The sequence below is a fragment of the Trichosurus vulpecula genome, chromosome 2 (assembly GCF_011100635.1).
Source record: "Trichosurus vulpecula isolate mTriVul1 chromosome 2, mTriVul1.pri, whole genome shotgun sequence".
NCBI classification, from domain to species: Eukaryota; Metazoa; Chordata; class Mammalia; order Diprotodontia; family Phalangeridae; genus Trichosurus; species Trichosurus vulpecula.
Genome location: NC_050574.1, coordinates 302107491 through 302133088, shown reverse-complemented (window position 1 = coordinate 302133088; position 25598 = coordinate 302107491). Strand labels below are relative to the sequence as shown.

The window sequence follows — 25598 nt, the reverse complement described above, 5'->3', positions numbered from 1 at the left end:
CGCTCCATGAGGCAAAATCCCTGACATGCCTCTGCTAGCTATAACAACTCTGGGAGGCTATTTTCTGTTGCTTTGAGAGCCCTCCCCGCCCCTCCTCAGCACCTAGGATAGGGCTCTGCAGTCATCAGGTCCCTGTTAGAAGACTCTTGACAATCTTCTTAACAAGGTGAATTTGTGTGTGTGTCTGTGTGTGTGTCTGTGTGTGTGTTTGTGTGTGACAGAGAGACACAGTAAGAAATGAGAATGAGAGAGAGAGAGAGAGAGAGAGCATAAACCTCTATTTAATTTGTCTTAACAATAAAAAAGAATGAAGAGCTGCATGTAAGGAATAATTAGGTGAATGAGAATGTATTAGACAAAATGACTCACTAACAAAGTGCACCTGCATAATATTGGATTAAAAGCCCAGGCCAAAGGAAATGGAGCTTTAATAGGGAAATGAATGGTGTTGATGCTTACAGAATAAAATTAAAAAACTTTTTAAAATACAAATGAAATTCAATGATAAGCTCAAAAGACCATCCCCATATATTTTGTGCTATATAAATTTAGAGATGGCAGGGAAGGGGAGTGGAGGAGGGCAAGAGGGAAGCTTCTTAGCTTGACATTGGGGTAAAAGTATTAGACTCAGAGTCAGAGAGACCTGGTCACATCCAGGCTCTGTCACATCATACCTGTGTGACCTTGCACAAGGCTACAGCGAGATGGGAGTGAGACCATGTGTGTAAAGTGCTTTGGAAAACACAGGGGGCTTTCTAGATGTCGGTGGGTATGATCTTGGGCTGCATTAGAAGAGGCACAGCTTTTAGAAGGTTTAGGAGTTTTTTCATGGTCCTCAGACCACTTCTGGAGTATTGTGTTCAGTTGTGGGGGCACAGTTTAAGAAATGGATGGAAAAATCAGAGAGCATTTAGCAGAATGCCGAAGGACCTTGAGTCCATGTCATGTAGAGATCAGTCAAAAGAATTGGGAATTTTTAGCCTGGAGAAGGTAAGGTTCAGAGCAGACCTGATAGCTGTTTTCAGGTATTTGGAGGACCGTCATGTGGAGGAGGAGAAGGAATTAGATGCTGTCTGTGTGACCCCAAAGGGACAGAATCAGGAGCAATGAAGAGGCCAATTTGAGCTTGATCTCAGGAAAATCTTCCTAATGATTAGAGCTGTCCAAATAAGGAATGGGCTGCCTGTACAGAGGAAGGGTGACCTCTAGTACAGGCTGGATGAACACTCATCAGGGATGTCATAGTGGGAATTCTTTGGGGAATAGGATTTGACTAGAGGGGGGGTTGCTAACATCCCATTCAACTCTGAATTCTGTGATTGTGTGATAATTGGACATTTAAAATTTTGCTCTCTATTTCTTAAACAGATGATAAATTCTCCAAAGAGCTGTACAAAATCTGCACATAAGAGGTGAGAGAAGACTATGGTTGGGGATGTGGGGAAGGGATGTTCAAGATCGATGTTAGAGAAACCTTTCCATTTTCTACAAGCACACATACATACATATGCACTCACAGAAACACTCCAAGGCCTGATACAGTGTCATTAGCTTCAACAACTAATTCAAACACATCCTAGGCTCTGAGAATCCTAGAATATTAAAGCTGAAAAGGATGGCAAAGACCATCCTGCCCAAATCCCTCATTTTACAGACGGGGAGATTGAGGTCAGACTGTGACGTGATCTGATAGGAAACACATCTTGCTCTAATGGAAAGAGCATTCAAGGGAGAATCAGGAGATGTGGGTTCTTGTCCCAGCTCTTCTGCCTAGGAAGAGTAAGACTGGCCTTCACCTTTTGGAGCTTTCATCAATTTTCTCTTCTTTAAAATGTGGATGATAATATACACCCTGCTGTGCAAAATTATTGGGAAGACAGAGCTTTTTAAACTGTAGATCTATACAAAAGTAAGCTATTATTACTCAAATAAAATTAGTTTTTCAGATTATCCACCTAGAACTGTTTTGAGTACCTACATGGCCATAGTAGGACTGTGCTGGTCACTGTCAGTGGGTATGGAAGATATATTTTGTATCTTCATTTGGCCTCACATTCCTATTACCCCTAAAGAGCTTAGAGAGATAACATTGACACCCTCCCTTTCTCTCTTTGAGCCATATGATGCAGAAAAATATCCTCATTGGTGAAACGAGACCAAGAAGGACTGTGTAGTGAGATAGGAGGAAGCTCAGAGAGCTAATTGAGTGAGTCATTCGATGAATTAAATTAAGAATGGCAATTTAATGTCTTCTATCTGGCAAAGAAGCAGGCAATTAACAGCTAGCTTCTCCTGTGGGATGGGAGAAGAGGAGCTGAATTTTAAAGCTAGAAGGACCCTTGGAGGGCCCATCTAATCCAATCCCTCTTTATACATATGGGGAGGCGGAGGCCCAAGGGGGTGAAGCAGTTTGTCCAAGCATAATGTATCAGAGCTAGGATTCAAATCGAAGTCCTCTAATTCCAAATTCAATGGGTTTCCCCCACCCCCCATTTTTCTCCATCATACCATGCTCCCAGATGTCCCAATTAACTGACAAAATGCTTTCCCTACAGAAAAACCTATATACATAAAAAATAATTTTTCTGCGGGGCAGGGTGTGGGGAAGCAATCAGGATTAAGTGACTTGCCCACAGTTACACAGCTGATAAGTGTCTGAGGCCAGATTGGAACTCAGGTCCTCCTGACTCCGGGGCCAGTTGCTCTGTCTATGATAAATAACTTATTAAAATCCTCCTCACTACCAAAAGGACCCCAGCTTATTAAAGCTGAAAGGATGTTTTGTGTAATTCTCATCTACTTAAATGAAGTCTATAAATGCAAGTTGCATTCTTCTTAATGGCCAAAAGAAATCCTCATTTACATTGAGAAAAGAAAAAAAAACATTTGGAAACAACCAGCTGTTTAACTGAATCCAACAGGGAAGGCTGGTAATACTGGATTCATGATGCTAATTCATTGTCAAGAGCTGTTCAACCATCCAAAATACGTCCCTAGACAAAGCCGGGAAGTTTATTGCCATTTTAGCCAATTTAGAAAGTGCCTCTATGACTGTAAATAATTTTTATGTACTTGCAAGGAAAAAAAAAAGACCAAATGCAACTCTAAAATTCCCTTTTTTCCACTAGCTGACACATTAGAAGGAATGCCATTAAAAGGCAGGGAATTGCTGGGTCAAGGTTTTAAAAGAGTCTCCAAGATTTATTGCCAGAGAAAGGACCCGTTTAGATTTAACTGATACTCATAGAGAACAAATCCTGTTTGCAGAGATTAGATTTTTCCTCTCCATTGCATGGCTCAGAAAGCAGCGCGTCTGACAGCACTGCTCATGATTTATATGCATGCTTATTAGATCCAGCATTTCATTTGATCATGTCCCGGTCAATACCAAGGAAGCTTCGCTGTCCCAATGAAAAATGAAGAGTCGAGAGCTACGGTGAACATGTACGAATCACAAAAAAAAAAAAAGACACGTATCTTGTTATAGATGACAGAAGTCACTTAACATAGAAGTAGCCAGGTGGGCGTGGAGTCAGGAAGACCCGAATCCAGATCCAGCCGAGGACACTTACCATTTGACCTTGGACAAGTCACTGTGCCTGCATATCCTCAACTGCAAAACGGGAGTAAAATAGCACCTGTCTCTCAAGGTTGTCTTGAGAATCAAAGGAGATAATATTTATAAAGTGTTTAGCCTGGTGCCTGGTACATAGTGAGTGAGAGATATATATGTGTGTGTATATATGTGTGTGTGTGTATACATGTACACATATATGTGTTTATACCTACATACATATGCACATATATGCTAGTTATTATTGTTATTGCTGTTATTATCACTATCCTATATTTTTGAAGCTTATGGGGGCCTTAGAGATGAGCTAGTCTAGGGGCTCATAACCTTTTTTGTGTGTCTGGGCCCTCTTTGTCACTCTGGTGAAGCCTGGGGACCTTTTCTCTGAACAGTTTTAAATGCATAAAATAAAGTAGGTAGGATTACAGAGGAAACCACTTATACTGAAATACAGTTATCAAAAATTTTTTAAAAGGAGTTCACAGGACCCCTGGTCTAGTTCAACATCCTTATTTTATAGAGGAAACTAAGAACCTTCTTATGGAAGTTATACAGCTAATTTGGCATCTTGGATCCCAGACCAGTGTTCCTACTACACCATGGTGTCTCTGCAACACCATCAATCCCCCAGAGCCATTGAAAATAGACAGACATACACACACACACACACAGAATGCAATGCATAACAGGGATGAACACACAATAAAGTCACTGAAGTCTCATTAAAATAAAGTCCAAGAAACTACACTAGTATAGAACAGAAAGGCTGGAAAGAGTTGGTTGAAGCCACTGTAAAAGTCTTTTTTCTTTCGAGGCAATCTGAGTTAAGTGACTTGCCCAGGGTCACACAGGTAGTAAGTGTCTGAAGAGGCATTTGAACTCCAAGGCTGGTGCTCTATCCACTGCACCACCTAGCTGTCCTGTAAAGGTCTTTTAAAACTAAAACAGGAGCTTATATTTTATCCTAGAAGCTCCCACTTGACAGGAGAGGAGAGGGAGTCACATGGTCAGATCGGTATTTTAGGAAAATTTCTTTGGCAGCTGTGTGTACTCAGAGACTGCTGGGAGATGTGAGGCATAGAAACCAGCTAAGAGATCATTGCAGTAATTTAGGTGAGAGGTGATAAAGGGTCTGAACCGTGGTGGTAACAATGTAAGTAAAAAGAAAGGGTCAGATGCAAGCAATGTTGTAAAGGCAGAAACGACTACCCAAAATTTATGACCGTGGAGCACTCATTTGGCAATTCATCCCATATTGCCCTGGGCCATCTCTTGGACTATTCCACTCTTACTTAACCCTTATAATTGTTGCTTAACTTTTCATGTACTTCACCTAGGTTGTAAGCACCCTTAGGACAAGGACTGAATCATAAATCTTGCTTATCCTCACAGCACTGAGCACCCACTCAATATGAGAATACATGATGGATGGATCTGTGACTCTGTTGGCATGGGGTGCGCCCAGCATGGGGACTCCCACCAACACAAATGAAAACCCACCTATGACTCCAAAAGTTCCAGGGAGTTTTCTGAGGCTCAAAGAGGTCGAGTCACAGAGTTTGTAAATATCAGAAGTGAGATCTGAATCTAGTTCTTTCTGACTCCAAGCCCAGCGCTCTATCCCAAGGCTGCCTTTAGATAGTCCATGAGAGTTTCAGAATGTCAATGCCAGAAGGAGCCTTAAAGGTTATCTTGTCCAGCCACTTCAGTTTACAAATGGGAGAATTAAATCCCAGGGAGGCAAAAGTCCTAAGGTCATATGTTGAATTAATGGCATGTGTGTGAAAACAAATAAACAGATCGCATAAAATAGACCACTGGGTAAGGCTTAAAAATGTGCCTGTTGCAATGGGATTTGTTGTAACTGAATTTGTCCTGTAGAAACACAGCAATCTTCAATTAAATGGGGAGAACACCATCCAATTTCCTTTCTTTCTTGCCTCTCCAAGGGTGTAGGAGGTGTTCATCTAAACTATGCCCCTGACCTGGGGAGTAATCATAAGTAGCACCTGCTGCCAGAGAAAGAAACTGGCCCCCTCCAGCTGCAGCTCCATTTCCTCAGGGAGAAGCTAGGACAGATAGGAGTGCAGGTGTCAGTATCTGAAGGAAATACACATGGAAATGAGGGTTAAGTTTTTATCAAATGTCTATTTCTATTACAACTGGGAAAAAAAATCTCATCAATTCAGACCTCACAGTGCTTTGCACATGAATATTTAATAACTGTTGAATTAAATTCATAGTTGATGGCAAATACAGACAGGAACTAGGCTGAAGTAGAGGCTGATGGTGTTGGCCAAAAAAAAGCTAATCAAAACTTTAAAAGCTGATTCATATTTATAAGAAAAAGAGCCATTCCCCAATTGATAAATGCTCTAAGTTCTTAAGGCAGTTCTTAAGGACAGAAACCCAGGCTATCTATAGCCATATGAAAAGCTGTTCAAAATCACTAATTAGAAAAATGTAAATTAAAGCAGTTCTGTGATTCTGCCTCACACCCATCAGAGTGGCAAAGGTGATAAAAACAACAAAAATGTTGGAGGGACTGTGGGGAAACAGGCACATCGATGCACTGCTGGTGGACATGGGAATGGGAGTAACCATTAGAGAAAACAATTTGGAATTATACACAAAATGTTACTGAATAGTGTGTATGTACCCTTTTACCCAGATATGCCACTGGTAGGCCTACACCCAAAAGAAATCAAAGAAAGAGGAAAAGGTCTTTTATGTACAAAAATATTTTTGTGGTTCAAAAAAAAAAACCTGGAAACTGCAATGATGTATCACAATTGACGAATAGCTGGTTAAGTTATATATTTGAAATGTGATGGAAAACTATCATGCCACAAAAAAATGAGAAAATATTGGTGATTTCAAAAAGACATGGAGAGACTTACATGAATTGATGCAAAGTGATATGAGCAGAACCAGAAGAAATATTTCTAATGTAACACCAATGTCATAAAAATGAACAACTTTAAGGACTTGTACAGACTGATGAGGAATAAAATGAGCAGAACCTAGAGAACAATTTATACAATAACAACACTGTAAAAACAAACAACTTTGAAAGCTGTAAAAACTATGATCAATAATTGTATTAATGATTGTATCTAAGCCCATTTATGATTTCAGAATAGGGATGATGAGAAATGCTCTCCATTACAGAGATATGATCAATTTACAGTGTAGAATAAGACATTTTTTTGTATATAGCCATTGAGAGAATTTATCTTGCTTAGCTATGCATATTTGTTATAAGAAATTTGGAGTTTTTTTTCTTTTCTCAACGGAGTGACTGTTGGGTGGGGGAGAAAATAGATTTTTATTAATTTTTAACAGGAAAGATGGGGAGTGCTACAGATTGGAATGTTGCATGTGCTTTCAGATGAGGTCACTGCATTTTTATTTTTACTTAACTGTCTTTGTTACAAAAGACCTATCATGAAGTAGGAGTAATCTGTAAGTATGTATAATTTAAAAACAAAACACATCAATACAACTTTTAAAAGAATTTTAAAAAGAAAAAAGGCAACTTTAGTTACATAAATAGAAATAGAATGTCCAAAATGAAGGGAGTGATGGTTCCACTGTACCTTCCTCTAGTTAGACCACACCCAGAGTACTGAGCTCAATTATGGGCACCACATGTTAAGAGGAACTCTGTAGAACTGAAGCCTGTTCAGAGGAGGGTCACGAGGATGTCAAGGGATCCAGAAATGTCATTTAAAGGAAGAATTAGAAACATTTGTCCTGGGGAAGAGAGCACTTCAAGGAGATATGATAAGCATCCTCAGATATTTAAAGGATCGTCATATAGAAAAAGTATTAGATTTATTCTATATAACTACAAAGGACAGACCTAGAACCAATGGATGTAAGTTCTAGGAAGGAAGTTAAGTGACTCAACATAATGAAGAGTTAATGAATTAATAAAGAGTAAATGACTCAACACAATTTCTTAACTATTAAAGCTGTGGAAATAAAGGAATGCTTAGGAAGTAGTGGGTTCACCATCACTGGAAGTGTTTGGGCAAAGGCTGGATAAGTACCTAACCGAGCTGTTGTAGAAGACATTCCTGCTTCAGGTGGGAGGTTAGAAAAGATGAGCTTTAGATCCCCCTCAGGGCTATAAAGTTTATTACTCTATAATTCAGACAGTCCTCGGATCATTAGAATTCATGTGGTTTGACTGCATTTGGGTTCCTTGAACCAAATTATCTTTGGCATTCATTATGCCAGTTTACAAGGATATAAGGCCATGTGACACTTGTTTCTCTGTGTCTCGTCTCTGTCTCTCTCTCTGTGAATCTGTCTCTGTTTCTTAACCTTTGTCTTTCTCTGTTTCTTAACCTTTGTCTTTCTCTGTTTCTGTCTGTCACAGACACACACCAACACACACACACACCAACACTCTCTCTCTCTCTCTCTCTCTCTCTCTCTCTCTCTCTCTCTCTCTCTCTCTCTCTTTCTCTCTCTCTCTCTCTCCAAGTGATTGATTTAGTTTGCCACAGACTTCTCTAACAAATAAACCAGACACTCACCTCTTGCTTTGGACCAGTCAGCCAAGTTGACTTCTTTTTCCCAACTCTTGTAGAGAGTTTCTCAGACCAAAGCTTCCCGATCAGCTGTTTAGTGAGTCAGGCTCACACACTCAATCTTGCCTTGGCTCCTTTGCTAGCTCTACAACGACATTCAGTATGAAAGGAAAATGATCACTTTGTGCCCAACTTTTAAAACTGCTTGTCTCAGGCAGTCCTAGCCTGGGTTTGACATGGAGGCTGGGTCTGTATATTCAGTAATTAAACTTTTTTCCAACCATGGCATAACTTTGGGCTGAACTAGTCACTTGCAGATTGTTCCCAGGACAATACAATCAACAAAGCCAGAAATATCAGTTGTACCAGTTGCACGGTTCTGTAGGGAGCACAGAAGCCCATGATTGGGCAAGTCAGTGCCCTCTCTGGGCAATCCTTTCCTTATCTGTCAAGTAACCTGGCTATCTCACAAAACTATTATGAGAATCAAGAGATAACAGATGTGAAAGTGCTTTAAGAGGTATTAAACACTCCAAAAACCTGAAGTGAGATTTTTTTCTAGAATGATTCTTAAGACAAGTCCCAGGACATAGTCTCAAGGGGATATCACAAATGATGTATTTGGTTTTGTTTTGACTGGGAATTCCTACACTCAAAAAACTGATAACTCTTCACCATGGTGAAAAAAATGCTAATTCATATCCTTTCATCTCTTCTTCCTTCTTTCCATCACTCTTCCTCCTTTCTTGCTCTCCCTTCGTCATATCTTCACTCCTTCTTTCTCTCCCTTCATTCCATCCTTTCTTCTCTCTTTTCTTCCCTTTTCCCTTTTTCATTTGCAACTCTCTTTCTTTTCCCTTTCTTTCTCTCTCCCTCTTCCTTCTCTCCTTTTTCTTTCCTCCCCTCCCCCTTTTCCCCATCCCAGACAGACTGCTCCTTTTCTGCGCAAGAAGAAATGCAAACATGAGTCAAGAGGCTACATATGAGTCACTGATGACTTTTTTTTTTTTGCTACATTGTATGTATCAGAAGGAAGTGATACCATGCCAATAAAAGAACAAGTCATTTTGACACTAGGAGTTTCTTTCATTTCTTTCAGAAACAGGGGAAACTTCTCCCACACTCCACGTCTTTGCCCCACCCAAAGTAAAAAATGAATGTTCATAATAATTTCCCCACATTTTGGGAATTCAGAAAAATGCTGATTTCTATATTCTCTCCATAGTTATCTATGAAGCACACAAGGTCATATCTCTGTAAAAATTTAATGGTGAAATACTTATTTCCATCTATTATCTGCCAATCAATTCAATAGATTATTAAGCCCTTCCATCTATAAATCACTATATAGTGATAAACTATACGTCTGCTGGCCAAGGACCGACCTCATGAAGTCTGATGGGGTTTATCACTAGGCTGGCTGCAGGGTGATGAATTTTCAGCCTTAGCAATTCAAGAAGACCATCTACTAATCTAGAGAAGAGCTGTGATCTGGGATGTGGAGGGAGTGCAGATCCTTGGAGTGTCTATAGGACACCATGGGGAATACAAAGAGCTATGGGACATGATTCCTGGCCTTGAGGAGCTTACGCAACTAAGACACGTACCAGGAATTGTAATGCAAAGGAGGAAATGACAAGTACTATCAAAGTTCAGAGATAGACAGATAAATGGGAGAAAGATAGATAGGTGATAGCCAGATAAATAGATAGATGATTGATAGATACATTGATACATAGATATATGGTAGATAGGTAATAGAGAAGAGAGACAGAGATAGGTAGATATATTGATAATAGCTAGATAGGTAGATAGATAGATAGATAGATAGATAGATAGATAGATAGACAGATAGATGGAACATTTATGAAGCACTTACTATGTGTTGGACACTATTAAACACTGAGGATACAATTAAAAGTAAGCAAGACCATCCCTTCCCACATGAAGCTTACTTTCTAATAGTGAATCCTGGGAAGATTCATGTTAACTACTCAGTTAAGTAAGCAAAACCAGAACTGCCTACAATATGGAAAAGAAAACAACCATGATAGACTAAATAACTCCGTTCGATAACTAGCCATGACCCCAGAAGGCTGACAATGATTTGTGTTTCCCCACTCTTGGCCACAAAGAGTCAGACATGACTGAAATAACTGAACAACACAAATTTTTGGCAGACGAAGGACAGGCTAGAGGGGCAGGATGGGACCTTATCAGACACAGCTAAAGTGTAGATTGGATTAGCTCAACTGTACTCATTTGTTAGAAGAGAGGGCTATTATTTGGGGTGGGGGAGGAAGTGTGGAAGGAATAATAATGTTATTATTGTTGAGTTGTGACTCTTTGTGACCCCATTTAGTGCTTTGGCAAAGATATTGAAGCGGTTTGCCATTTCCTTCTCCTGCTCGTTTTACAAATGAGGAAACTGAGGCAAGTAGCATTAACTAATTTTCCCAGCTGGTAAGTATCTGAGGCCAGATTGAACTCAGGAAGATGAGTCTGGCACTCTATCTAGCTGAAAGGAGGTTCAGAAGCAGATATATAAGCAAGGAATTGATGGAAGCAACCTGTTAAATTTAATACGTACTTTTTAAAAAGCTGTACATAAGAAATTAATTATGTTATATATAATTTTCTATTCTTTTATGAGGAAATATTCATTTTATATATGTCAAATTTATGGTAACATGTATATATATAATATATATTTTACTAGACGTATGAGTCCATTAGTGTAGGGAGCTTTTGTTGAGAAATTCACTCTCCCAATGCAAAGCAGCACCTTCTCTGTGACTTAGGAGAGGGAGGGAGAAGGGGGAGGGAAAAAGGAGAGAGAGGGAAGGAAAAAGAGAAGAAGATAGGTAAATAGATTAGATAGATGAACAGATGGATAGATAGATAGATGGATAGATACACAGTTAGAGGTAGACAGACAGAAAGAGACAGACAGAAATAGATGGAAATAGACAGATGTAGACAGACAGACAGACAGACAGATGGAAGTAGATAGATAAATTAAAGTAGACAGACAAATAGATGATAAGTAAATACACAGATAGATAGATATTTCTGAAAAGTTGTTTTAATTTAGAGGTTATTTTTTTTCATTTCCTAGGTAAATGGAAACCCGCAACTTAATAATGTGTGTCATACACAGAGTCAAACTTTAATGGCATGAAAGCCAGCTGCTCAGAGCTACCCCTAGTGGGTAGCTGAGCTGAGCTGGGCAACGGACCTGCTATTTCACTGGTACGAGGAATGTACCTGATGAGGAAACGCCGTGCACCCATTTGGCAGACCAGTCCTTTCTTTGCAGCCCAGAGCCTTAGAGAGTTGCCTGGGCCGCTGAGTGATGAAATGATGCGTCCAGGGTCATAGAGCCAGTATGTGTCAGGGTCAGGGATTTGAACCCAGGTCTTCCTGATTCCAAGACCAGGCATCCCCTCCAACCACTGCCCCACATGCCTCTTTTCATGTGGTATGCATGATGAAGTTTTACATTTTTATAGCCCTTCATTGCTTACAAAGTGCTTTCACACACATTCTCATCCTCACCTCACCACAAACCTGTGAGGTAACTAAAGTTCAGACATTAAGTGATTTGCCCTAGGCTACAACCCACCAGCCACCAACAGAGTACAGTATGTCAGAGATGATGATACAAAGTCCCTTTCCCCCAGATAGATCTTGCACAATGTGGGTCTCTCAAAATGCAAAACTTCCTCAGGGAGAATAGTTTAATCAGTTATTTTGCAACTTAGTATGAACAAGTTTTGAATTCATCCCTGAGAGGCAGCTTTGAGAGATGGCAAAGGGGAGGGTATGAGGACTCTGGATGGCCTGGGCAAAAGTGAAGAATGCCCAATGACATCAGCCCAAGGCAAGATGGGAAGGCTGAGGATCAGCTTCTCTTATTTCCCAGGCCTTGGGCAGCCTGTCCTGGGATCTCAATTAGCTGAATGGTTTTTGATGAAAAGTGAAAAAAGCCAATCACAAAAAAAAGAGTTCATGTAAGAGATTTGAGAGAGAAGAAAAACATCTTTGAAAGACTTAGAACTCTGATCGATGCAACGATCGACTATAATTTCAGAGTGCTAATGATGAAGAGTGTTACCCACATCCTGACAAACAGGTGACGGACTCAGAATGCAGAATGGAGACACAAATTTTTGGACATGGGCAATGTGAAACTTAGGTCTACTTGACTGTCTATTTGTTACAAAGGTTTTGGCCTTTTTATTTTCTGCTCAGGTGGGGAAGTGGAGGGGGAAGAGGGGAGAAAGAATGTTACTTGAAAAAAATTATGATTAATTTTTCAAAAGAGAGAGGGGTTCTAGACTTTACTCCAGACTTAACATGACTCCATAAATCCTTCTACACCTGCTCCCTCTTCACAAAGAAGCCTGAACAGATTTTGATGTTCAGAATATTGATAGAGAGTCCTCTAGAGAAACACTCTGCAAGTCAACTTGATTGAATAAGGCATTTTCTATATGTTATGTTATTGAGTCACGTCTGACTCTTCATGACCCTTTATGGGGTATTTTTGGCAAAGATACTGGTGTGATTTGCCATTTCTTTCTCCGGCTCATTTTACAGATGAGGAAACTGAGGTAAACAGTGTTAAGTGATTTGCCCAAGGTCACACAGCTAATAAATGTCTGAGGCCAGATTTGAACTCAGGAATATGAGTCTTCCTGACTCCAGGTCCAGTGCTCTATCCATCTAAGCCCCTGCTTTTGCATGGTGCCAGAATGACCACTGGAGCTACACAGCCAAAATGACAAATAATCCCTACACAACAAGGAGAAAAAGATTCCTCTCATTGAACATTTCCATCTACACTCGGCAATATCTACCTTTGTCTTCACAATACCAAGCAATCAGTCAGTCAGTCAATTAGCATTTATGAAATAGCCATCCTGTGCCAGGGACTATTCTGGGTGCTAGGGAGACTATGACAAAGATGACACCATCCCTTCCCTCAGGGAGGTTATGCTCCATTGGGGAGAAAATGCACAGCAGGCACTTCGGTATTTGAGTGGAGGAAGCAGCTGGTCCGGTGGAGAGAGCTCTCGCTGCCTCCAGAGTCAGAGGGTCTGCATTCAAACCCCTTCTCTGTCTGTTACTACTGATGGGGCTTTGGGCCGGCCACAACCTCCCTGGGCCTCCCGCTTGCTCATTTATAAACTGAGGGTTTAGTCTAAAGAGATGGGCCTTCCAGCTATAGGTGAAGCCCATGATAGGAGGGACTCATCCATAGTGACAAGGCAGGAAAGGGGACTCTGCTATTTTTTAAGGATTTTTGTTGTGTGAAGAAACAAGACTTTTCTGTTTAACCCTTCGTGACCCGCAAAATTCAATCCAGCAGCATCTACAGGCACATTCTTGTGAACTAGAGAGTGACTGAGACAGGATTCTAATAAATAGCTCACATTTCAATGTCACCTTAAGGTTTGCAAAGCACTTTACAAATATTATTTCATTTGATCTTCAGAGCAAACCTAGGTGGTAGGTGTCATTATTATCTTCCTTTTTACAGGTCAGGAAACTGAGGTTAACAGAGGTTAAGTGGTTTATATCATAACTTATTGCCCTTCCCTCACCCCAACCCACGAGCAACTACACCATGCTCCTCCAGAGATTAGAAACTGCCAAAAGGAAGTCAGGGTACAGAAACAACAGTAACAGGCTCCATCCTCATCATTCCTACCCTCAACCCTGACAGGCGTTTTACGTAAAGGAAGTACTATAAGGACAACAGTCAATAGTCGGTAAATATTTAAGCACCTACTATGTGTTGGGCAGCTAGGTGGTACAGTAGATCCACACTGGGCCTGGAGTCAGGAAGAGTCATCTTTTTGAGTTCCACTAGCTGTGTGATCCTGGGCTATGCCTCAGTTTCCTCATCTATAAAATGAGCTGGAGAAGGACAAGGCAAACCACTCCAGTCAGTATCCTTGCCAAGAAAACCCCAAATGGGGTCACAGAGTGTCGGCCAGACTGAAAAATGACCAGACAGCAACAATCACTAAGGTTCCACATGGTAAAGGACTTAGCCCAAGCTACCCGCTGGCTCCCGCCCCACAATGCAACACCTAAAATTAATGAAACAACAACAGCTTTCTCCAAATTAACATCGATCTATAACAAAATAATTGGATTTGGAGTTGGAAGGGTCTTCTCCAACTCAACTCTGAGGCAAAGCCTTCTCCCTCTCCTGAACTCTTAATATTCCTGTTCCATTCACACGGCGTTTACCATAGAATTACAGAAGCATGATGAAGTTTGGGCCAGAAAGGACCTTAACATTCACTTAGTACAACCCCTGCATTATACCGATAAAGAAACTAAAGCCAAAGAGAGGCTTGCCCAGGAGCACATGGTCACTAAAGAATAAGGCTAAGATTCAAACACAAGGTCCCCGATTCCAAATCCCTGAATCTTTCAGCAAAGCCAGATTCTGCCCTTTGTTTCATGGATGGAAGGGCTTATGTGGTGCCTACAGACCTATGTCAGGCAAGAAAATGCAGGGCAAGAATGGCCTTACTCATGGGCAGAAAGAAATTCCATCAACGGACTCCAGGCATTTTCACTGGCTGTCCTCCGCACCTGTAATGCCCTCCCTCTGCATCTCCACATCCTGGTTTCCTTCAAATCCCAAATGCAATCTCACCTTCTGCCAATTCCGCTCCCCCCCCCCAATTCTACTGCCTTCCCTCTACAGATTACCCTCAATTTATCCTGTATATATTTTGTTCATACATAGTTGTTTGCATGCTGTCTCTCCCATCAGATTGTCAGCTCCCTGAGGACAGGGGTTGTCTTTTGCCTTTCTTTCTTTTCCTAGAGCTCAGAACAGTGCCTGACACACAGTAAGCATTTAGTGAATGTTTACTGATTGACGGACTAAGGTATATTATTGCATATGGAGAACATAGAAATGCCTCCCTCAATAGGCTGACAACATGCTCTCCTCCTCTCCTACTAACCTGAAATCCCCAATATTAAGGTTACCTCCTCAAGTTCAGACATTATAAATCCACAAAAATCTCATGATTTAGGATTTGCAGACCATTTTCATAATCATCATTTCATTTGAGTCTCACAACACCTCCAAGTATTTCTACCTCCATTTTACCGATAAACAAAGAGAAGCAGGGGAGTTAAGTATTTTGTCCGAAGTTACACAGATAATGCTTGGGCCCGCTGGGACTCAAACTCAGGTTCATTATTCCAAGCCTAATATTTATTCATCTGTAGCCTCACTGTTGCCAAAATATTACTATAAAAATCAAATTATCAAATATGTTTAATATGAATGTATATGTAGAGCCTGCACATCATCTTGGGGTGGGGGGAGGGGAGGAAGGGGAAGAAAATTTAGAACTCAAAATCTTATGGAAGTGAATGTTGAAAACTAAAAATTAATTAATTATAAAGAGAGAAAATCAATTCATCAACAAGCATTTGTTAAAGGCTTACTATGTGCCAGGCACCGTGCTAGGTGCTGAGGATGCAAGTACAGACCTGGGAACAATCTTTTTAGCTCTCGCCAGACAGGAGAAGAGAGTTTTCACCTTGGAAGGCACAAAGAGCCCAACCCCGAGAGAATGAAATCCAAGACAGAGAAGTTTGCATGAATCGAGCAGTGACAGATTCTGGGTGGATTGTAGGAGGACAGTTGGGAGAGAGAGCATTTCCAGAGTGATGGAGCACCCAGGCAAGATAGCATCCCATTTTAAAGTACTAGGACTCAGGGGTAGGGAACCTGTGGCCTTGAGGCCACATGTGGCCTTCTAGATCCTTAAGTGCAGCCTTTCGACTGAATCCAAATTTTACAGAACAAGATTAGGATTCAGTCAAAAGGCCGAACTTAAGGATCTAGAAGGCCACTTATGGCCTCAAGGCCACAGGTTCCCCACCCCTGTAACTAGGTATACTGAAGGCACGTGTGTTCTTCAAGGGTGGATGGTGGGCCCAGTGAGCCTGCACACCATTGCAAGGTCAGGCAAGCACTGCCATTGGCTCCCACTATAGACTTCCACCTTGTCTAGCCCCAAAATTCTAGGATGCTGAAATGTTCTGGTTTCTCCCTTGACAGTCTGTACCAGTTCAAAGGTCAAAGTGCAGCACGCCCATGACTTTCCTCTGGACTTCATCATTCTTTCCAGTGCTCCCCAAAGCCCTGGGTGGTTTCCTTCCCCTTTTCCATCTCCTCGTTCACAGGACCTTTTAAAATCTCGATTAAAGTAAGGATTGAGGATGAAATATCCCCTGATGGGCATTTCCTCTCATTCCCCCATTCCCAATGTCCTGTAGCCCCGGAAGGCCATGCTGACCCCGGACTCTCCTATGGGGGCCAGGGAGGCTGACTCTCCTGTGGAGGCCAGGGAGGCTGACTCTCCTGTGGGGGCCCAGGAGGTTCAGTCAGAGGGGTCTGGTAAAAAAACAAATAGTGTCATAAACTCAGTGAGGTAAAGGGAAAAGTATTGACCCAGAGTTCAATGAAGATGCTTCCTGAGAATGGGCAGGAAGCAGAGAGGTCACTTTCTCCTGTTAGAACAGCCTCACCAGTCCATCTGTCCAAAAGGAACAAATAGACCCAGAGCTATTAACAGAAAGGTCAAAGGGCTTTTTAGGGAAGCTGTCTTTCATAGAAACCATGGAAATGGGACTGTGTCAACAATGGGTTCTGTGGAAATATGGAGAAAGGAAATGAGAATAGACATGGAGAGTCAGAAAATGTCTCTATCCTTTCTCTTCCCATCTTAAAAGATCTCTCCCACACTCACACCTGCTTTACTTATTTCCATCCTAGGGCCAAAGATAGACTCTTTCTGCCTCCTCTGGGGCTGTCAGGCTGCCCCACCCATGCCAAGACACCATTTAATATGATAGCTGGACAGTGTGACCAGGCTGGGCTGTCCTGGCCTATTGTGCAACCGGGCTGGGCTGTCCTGGGCTCTATTGTTCTCTTCAGGCCAGGTCAGAGTGAGTTCACTATCCTTAATTTGGTAGTGTTGGACTTCACCTCTAACATTCCTTTCAACTGTGAGACTCAAGGTTCAATGAACCTCTGGAAGACCCCACAGCCACTGGAAATATCTTATGGGGTCGGAAACCTTCGGCCTTAAGCCCAGACATGGTTCTCTGAGTCTTCAAGTGTGTGGCCCTTTGACTAAATCCAAACTTCAGTGAAATTTTGATTCAGTCAAAGGGCCACACTTGAGGACCTAGAGGGCCACATGTGGGCTCGAGACCACAGGTTCCCCACCCCGCTAGGATATAGCAGCCAGTATAAGGTAGACAGAGAGAGAGGCAGAGATGGGCTGAGGCTGGGAAGGCAGGGGTGGCAGGAGATGGTGTGGTACTTTCCTAGTGGCAAATGCTTAACAACCAGTTCTTCAGAAAGAAAAACAAAACAGCACATGCTACTCTTTTAAGTTTAATCTGCATCATTAACATTTTCTTCATTACTTTCTTAAATCTAGACGATCAACAAAACCACAAATCAAGCCCTGGTTTGTAGGCTTGTCCAATTTCCACGTTGTAAATGGTCAGCCTGAAAACTGAACAGTCTGCTATAGGGAGTCCATTAGAGCTGGCTGCAGTGAACCTCTGGACTCATCCCCCACTATCATGTGACTTGGCTTATCCTACAGTCACCTGGACACATCTTCAGGTAGAGTTGCTGATAATGTCGAAGCCAGCAATCATGGGAGCACCTAACAAACCCACAATCTCTCTTTGTGTACATCAGACCAGTGCAGCTGTTAGGTGACTCCAGAAATTGATCCTTACCCCCTTAGGTGAAGTAGGGGATCTTTCAGTCTCTCTGCTTCCTTCTCTTCTTCTCTGAGGTCCTCCCAATGCCCTTATGCTCTCCCCCTGCCACTCCCCCCCCCATCCTGCTCTCAGGAAAGGATGTCATAACAGTCATTTACACTTGAGTATGATTTAGGAATGCTATTTGAAGTATCTTATCTCTGATTACATAATGGAAACCTCTGCTGCCTGGTAAAAGTAATTTCAGACATCAGGTGGGGAAAGTTTTCGGAGGAAGGGCAGAGTAGGCAGAGAGGGCTCTTTCTCCGAGAAATATCAACCCACCTATCCTTTCTCCTAGCTGACATTTAAATATCACTTGAAAATTTGAAAACTGCTTTATATGTGTTATCTATTTTGAGTGTCACAACAACTCTGTGAGTTAGATACCTGGTTATTCTCACCCCCACTTTACAGATGCGGAATTTGAAGCTCAGAGAGGTTAAGCCGTTTGTCCCCAATCACACAGCTTATTGGCACGATTAGAAGCCAGATCCCAGTCTATGTTCCTGACTCCACATCCAGCACTCTAACAACCCACTTTTCAAAGGCCGTGAACCCCCATCAATTAAGTGTGTTAGCTGCTGAAGAGCACGAAACCATTGCATTGATGACAAAAGGTTAAATAACATACAGGAAACGAGCGCGCGCGAGCGCACACACACACACACACACACACCCAGAATGGCCCTCTGAGAAGGCAAACTAGGCCACAGCCAAACTATGTGATAAAAAGGCCGTACTGAGCTATCCTGTCCCATCAGCCTGCCATGTTTCCCTCCTTTCCTATCTGCCCTAAAATTCCATCTTCCTATTTCAAAGGTAGGGGGAACCAGTTTCCAAAAGACCCCAACTAAAATACGCACCTGTGTGTGGCCAGGGAGGTAGGCAGACCCTCCCAAGTGATCCAATTAGCACATTTTAAAGCTTAGCACAGCTAATATTTTACAGTCATTCATGTAACCATCAACTGAGCACTTTCTCGGACGGCACAAGAAGCAGAGCCGTGAGGGAACGAGATAGGATACGGACACCCCAGTGGGAGGTCAGCTGAAGCAGCGCTGCATCTATAACCTACAGCAACTCCCTTGTTCTCTCTGGGCCTCAGTTTCTCTATCTATAAAATGAATGCGTTGGTGCGGAAGGGTTGAGAAAACACAGTTCTTCCTAGGGCGGGCAGAGGGGACAAAGATGGTGATACATTGCTTATCAGTGCTGTAAGACCCAGCGGATGGGACGGTTAGTTTTGTTGAACCACTTTTTGTCCTTCTTTTATTAATCTGCTACAGAGGATGGCTTGCTAGACTTGATAGCAATTGAGAAGTGACACATTCAGAAACAAAGGTAGCATAAAAACAAAAGATAACAGTAAAAAAATCAGATTTTTTTTTAAAAAGCCATTCTAAAAATGAGGGGCTGGGTGTAATGAACAGGAAGGTCCTTTGCAGCGCTAAATCAGTGAGTTGGTTTATTCTTGACAGTGCCTGGGTTCAGTCACTTGATCAGTAAAAAATTAAGTGCCTACTATGTGCCAGGCACTGTGCTAAGCCCTGGGATTTAAAGAGAGGCAAAATATGGTCCCTGTTCTCAAGGAACTCACAGACTAATTGCAGAAGACAACATGTACAAATGAACTATATACCAGATAAATTAGAGATAATCAACCAAGGGGAGGCTTTAGAGTTAAAAAGGTAACCAGGTGAGATGATACTGATTTCCATTTCAAGAAGGAACAGATCCTTTGTGACACAGGCTGGACCGTCCCTGAGTTAGTTCCCAAGGGGACCCTCTTATCTCAGGATGGAAGTTAAGTTATTCTCTACCTTTAAATCTACCATTGAAGGAAAGTAGGTGATAAAGATGCCAAAGGGACCCCAGCAGTCTGACAGCTAAATGAGTGGAGGGCGCGACAGTGATTAGTTAGGGCAGTCAGTATCGGGAAATTGTTGCAAGCTCTGACTTTTGCTAGTTGACAGAAACCCTAGATTCAGAGCTAGAAGGGACCTTTAGAGGTCAACTAGTCTGACGTCCTCATTTTATGAGGATATCCTGAGGTGCAGAGAGAGGTGAATGACTTATGTGACTTACCCAGGGTCACACAACCTGTTATCTGTCAGAGGCAAGAATTGAACGCAGGTTTTACTGATAGAAGCTGCCTCTCTTTCGACCACACCATGCTGACTCTCAATTATACAGATGAATAACATGTGATAGAGAGAGGGGCAGGTCCTATGATTTCACTGGTACATTATATGCCCTCTTCGTAAGTCTTCCATCCATGCCCCTAGGTCATTAAAAGCTAGGACAATAGAGTACAAGTTCAAGTAGGTCGTATCAAACTGGAAAGGCCTAGAGTAGGGGTCCAACAATGAACTGTGTATCTGTCACCTGACAGCAACCTGCTCAAGTATTAAAAAAAAAAAAAGCCCCTTATGAGATGGCTGGTCACCAGAGCCTAAATTTTTTCCAACCATAGAAATCCATGAAGAATCATCAAAGCACACAGAGGTTGGCATAAGGGAGCATGAATCTGGAATCAGAAGACCTGAGTTCAAGTCACTTGCTTCTTGAGTGACCTTGGGTAAATCCTTTAAACCCTCTAGGCCTATTTCTTCATCTGGAAAGTGAGAAGGCTGGACCAGATGACATAAAGTCCCAGCTCTAAATCCTCTGAGCATCTAAACTGGTGGATGAAATCAGGGATCTCTGAAGCACTGAGGTCTAAAACATCTGCATCTCGGGTGTGCCTGTGATGTTCTCATACATAACCTTTGGGCCCTAAAAACCCTGAAGAACTGAATGTTCTAGGGCAGAGGCAGGGGTGGGAGAGGGAAAGATTGGCTAGCCCCAAGGTGGGGGTCCTAGGGTGGAGAGGAGAATGAGGGGATGAGGATCACAGAAGAGAAGCCCAAAGGAATGGAATTCTAAAAGGGTGGAACCTGGGGGAATCCAAAGGAGTCAATTACAGGGAAAACTGATAAGGGACCAAAACAAGTTTCCTCTGTTTCAAAGCTGTGTCCGGGCCCACCTAAGCACAGTGAATTTCACAGTTGTCCAGAAAGCTCCGCCAGTGGTGGAGGTGGGAGGTGGGGGGTGGGGAGAGAAAGGGGGACTAGGGGCATGAAAACAAACATCATCAAATCCACCCAAGGTCAGCTGTGCATTTCCACCTTCCACCCCTAGCCCATTAACAAGACTGTGAGCCCTGCCTCATCAGCTGGGCCTTCCAAGAGCAGAGAAGCCATAGCCGCCTTTCCCTTCCCTTCCCCATCTGAACCCCCTTCCTTTATCTCTCAGACCACGGAATGTCTGAATTGGAAAGGACCTTGGAAATCGTCTAATCAAACCCTTTCATTTTACAACTAAAGACAAAATGAGGCCCAGAGAGGGAAATGGACCCAAAGGGACATACAGAAGTAGAGCCTGGGCCAGAACTGGTGTAACAAACTATCCCATTTCCCCTTAGTGTCAATGGACTTGTCAGGTTATTTTCCTCCTGGGCAGGTGGGCCCTCAGGCCCTATGAAGGTACTCTGAGGAGGGGAGAGACAGAGACAGACACAGACACAGACACAGAGAGAGAGACAGACAGAGAGAGACAGAGAGAGACACAGAGAGAGAGACAGAGACAGAACAACAGAGGGCTTAAAAGGGGTATTATGAAAGTGGCAAAACCAAACTTTACCAATTTCACAATTCTCCCAAGCGCCCACCCTGTGGCTATTACCACTAGCTTCTCTGAGCTCCCAATATGAAGAGTCAAAGGTCCCAAAAGGCCAGTCAGTTTGTGCATTCATGAGGCACCCGCCAGTCTTCTCCCAGCCCAGCAGGGTCTTCCTTTTACCCCAGCTAGGGCAATTTCTGCATCTTGTTCATCCCTTTCCAGTCCCACTCCTTTGCCAAGGCTAGGAGACCCTAGTGAAGAAGCACGGTATAGGGGAAAAGAATACTCAATTTGGAGTCAGAGGGCCTGGATTTGAATCCTAGCTCTGCCTCGACTACCTGTGCAACCTTGGGCAAGTGGCTTAACCTCTCTGGTCCTTAATTTCCTTATCTCTAAAAGGAGACGGCTCACAGATTTAGAACTATAAAAGACTCGAGAGTCTATCAAGTCCAGTTTCATCGTTTTATAAATGAGGAGGATAAAGCCCAGGGGTTACACAAGCCAGTGTCAGAGGCGGGATTCGAACCCAGGTCTTCCAGACTCCAAATCCAGCTATACAGTTGAGGCTAGAGGACCCCTAACGTTCCTCCCTCCCAGCTGGAAATCTATGGTCCAAACAGCCCTAAGATTTCCCTTGGCAGTTGCCACCCCTTCTCCTTTCCCCCAAGGCTAGCGTGGAAAAAACCAGCTGTCACCACATCTGGCAGGGGCGGTCCAGGGCCCACCCACCACCGCCCGGTGGGCCACGGACCCAAGAAGCTGAAGCTGCCTCCTAAATGCTTTGCTACTTACAGCACCCACCGGAGCCTGGACGTGCGGAGGCCACTTCCTAGACAGCAGCAGGAGAAAGCCGGGGGCAGGGGCGGGGGCAGTGGCCGCCTCCCAGAGCCGCTCTCCCTCCCTCTCTGGCAACTCCGCCCACGCTCCCTTCCTCCTTTCTCCCCACCTCCCCCCTGCTCTGGCTTGGGAGGGCTAGGAGAAAAGGGAAGGGCTCAGGATGTGAGCTCACACTAGGAAACGGTCAGAGATAAGGCGCTGCCCAAACCGCTGAGCCAAGAAAGTTTTATCTGTGGGGTGTGCAGCATGCTTCCAGGGCATTGTTCCTCCCGGGCAAGTTTCAAAGTCCCCAGTTCCTGTTTGGATCTTTGGTGGCCTTTTCTCTTTTCCCTTTGGAAAATGCAAGAAACTCAGATGCGACCAATACTTTTGTAACAGACAGTCATTGGATCTGTTGAGGAAGGTCCTGCGTATCCAGTACGGTTTGCAAAAGACCAGTTAGTCCCTGCCTTTAAGGAAGGGACAGTCTGGTTGGAGAGAGACAGAGACAGAGACAGAGAGACAGACAGAGACAGAGGCAGAGAGAGACAGACACAGAGAGACAGACACAGAGACAGAGACAGACAGAGAGAGAAGGACAAATTCATAAGAAGCAATAAGAAAATAGGATGAGACATAAAGAGTGAATGGGGTGATGCTGTCAGTGCTGCTGACATCTGGAAAGAGCAACTATACAGCAGTCAAAACATTTTTCATAGATTATCTCATCTGAACATCACCACCACCCTGGGGTTATCATCCCCAGTTTACAGATAAGAACATCTAGACTTCAGTGTGTCTTGAACCTTTTCACGTTCTCTCTCTGCTCTCACTTGGTGACCTCATCGGCTCCCGTGGGTTTAATGATCATCTCTGTGCATATTCTCACAGCTCTGGTCTTCGGTCCTGGATCCTCAATTGGCTATTGGACGTTTCAGACTAGGTGTCCCGCAGCATCTCAAACTCAAACTCAAAGCCTGCCCCATAACAAAATCTTTACCCCCACCACCACCACCACACCCTCCCCTCTTTTGAACTTATTTCTGTCAACAGCAACTGCCATTGTTCCGGGGTTCCAGGTTTGGGACCTTGGCATTATGCTACATATCTAATTAATTACTAAGTCTTTCCACCTCCCCTTCCATCTCTCCTGCCTGTTTTCTACTAATAGAGACAATACTGTAGATTGGTTCCTCACCCCTCTTACCTGGTCTACTGCAACAGCCTGCTAGTCTCTCCCCACCCCAACCTAACCTCCGGGGCTGCCAAAGCGATTTTCTTCAAGCACAGATCTGACCATGTCCCTTCTCAGGCCCAGCACTCTACCTACTGTGCCATCTAGCTGCCCTTTCTATGTGACCTAGGGTAAGTCATTCAGTCTCACCGGTCCTCCCTTTTTTTGTCTATAAAGTGAGGGGTTGGACTAGATGGGCTCTGAGGTCTCTTTCAGCCAACACATGAACCGTTGTTGCCTAGACTCAGAAATACCATGAGATAAGAACTGACTGAATTTTGAGCCCAGTAAGATATGATTCATTATTACCTGGGTTCAGGCAATATCACGGGGCAAATTACTTAACATGGAACAGTGGATAGAATACTTTCAAAAAGCTCAAGAATCTCTGAAGTTTTCTTCTAGAAACCTCTAAAATGTTGCCTCTGGAATAAAATGTAAACTCTTTTTAAGGCCCTTACCTATCTTTCCAGCCTCATTATATATTTCTCCATTTCCTACACTCTTCAATCCAGCCAGACTGACCTTCTCTGTGTTTCTCTTCCCTGCCCACCCCCACCCCCATACAGAGTACTCCACCTCCCTCCCACTTTCATGTCCTGGTAATCCCCATACTTGGAGCACACTCCTCACAGAATGTCTCACTTCCTTCAAGAGTCAACTGAAGCACCAATTTCTATGGAAAGGTCTAACATACTGCTAGTGCCCCGCTCCTTATCTTTTGTTGCTCTCCAGTCATTTCAATCCTATTCCACTCTTTGTGACCCCATTTGGGGTATTCTTGGCAAAGACACTGGAGAGGTTTGCCATTTCCTTCTCCAACTCATTTTACAGATGAGGAAACTGAGGCAAACACAGTTCAGTGACTTGCCCAGGATCACACAGCTAGTAAGATGCCAGATTTGAACTCAGGGAGATGAGTCTTCCTGACTCCAGGCCCAGAGTTCTATCCACTGCGCCATGTAGCTGCCCCTCCTTATCTACGTTGTAGTTAACTCCATTCATTCATTCATTTTGCTGTCAGTACTGCAGGAAATCAGAAAAGAACAACCATAAAGCATTTTGTATAGATTTATCTCATTTAAGCCTCACAATCACGAAGTAAGGTAGGTACCCAGGAATCATAATCTCCGTTTTACAGATAAGAATAATTAGACCTCAGTTTTTGATTACCTTTTATTTTTTTTTGCATTGGTTCGGTATATATTTATTCTGTCTATTTCATAAATGAGCATCCCTGGCAGCAGGCTCACCAAGTCCTCCCAGGTGGTTGGGCCACAGGCAGAGCAAGTACCTCATGCTGGAAGGGCTGAGTTCCTGTTGGCCAGTCTCTGTTTCATGTATATGTTGTATCTCTGGATAAAATTCTAGTTCTAAGAAAGCAGGAACTATTACAATTTATGGTCTTTGAATCCCTGGAGTATGGCACGAAGTAGAGGCTTAATAAACATTTTATTGTTTTGATTTGACTCAGAGAGACAAAGTGATTTGCATGAAATCACACAACTTGTATCAGGAAGGATCTGAGCCCAGGTTTTCATGATGCCAAGTTCAACACTCTATCCATTCTGCCGTGCTGCCTCTCATGAAGAAGAGGGAGAGAAGGCCGGATCCAGATTCAAAGGACCTGGTTCCAGTCCTGGCTCTGCTCCTTACTACCTCAGTGGTGTTGGACAAGTCACCGACCCTTCCCAGGCCTCAGTTTCCCTATTGGTAAAATGAGAGTATTGGTTCCTAAGGCCCCTTTCAGTGCTAACTCCCAAGCTCTTAAGTGAGCTGGAATAGTTAAAAAAAAAAAAAGGTTTTAAGGAGGAGGTGCGATCTAGCCTTGAAGAATGAGTGGTGTTAAAATAGAAAGGGTAGAGGGAAGCATTACAAGCAGCCGGAACAGTGTGAGTAAAGACATCCAGGCTGCAGCGACCCTGGCATTCTTGTGAGA

The 25598-nt window shown here is 43.1% G+C and overlaps 1 protein-coding gene across 6 annotated transcripts in view; it reads right to left on the bottom strand.

Moving 5' to 3' along the window:
* RALB (RAS like proto-oncogene B) overlaps positions 1-22486 on the bottom strand; it is a 90576-nt gene extending 68090 nt beyond the window's left edge. For 3 of the 6 annotated variants that reach the window (XM_036746520.1, XM_036746516.1, XM_036746514.1), the window contains exons 1-2: positions 22402-22486; positions 8122-8260 (exon numbers count right to left, since the gene is read on the bottom strand). The gene's annotated coding sequence lies outside the window, so the exon portion shown is untranslated. Of the gene's footprint in view, positions 1-8121; positions 8355-22401 lie in introns of those variants that run through there. The other 3 variants (XM_036746518.1, XM_036746517.1, XM_036746515.1) reach the window with 2 other exon arrangements.
* Positions 22487-25598: the final 3112 nt, after the last annotated feature.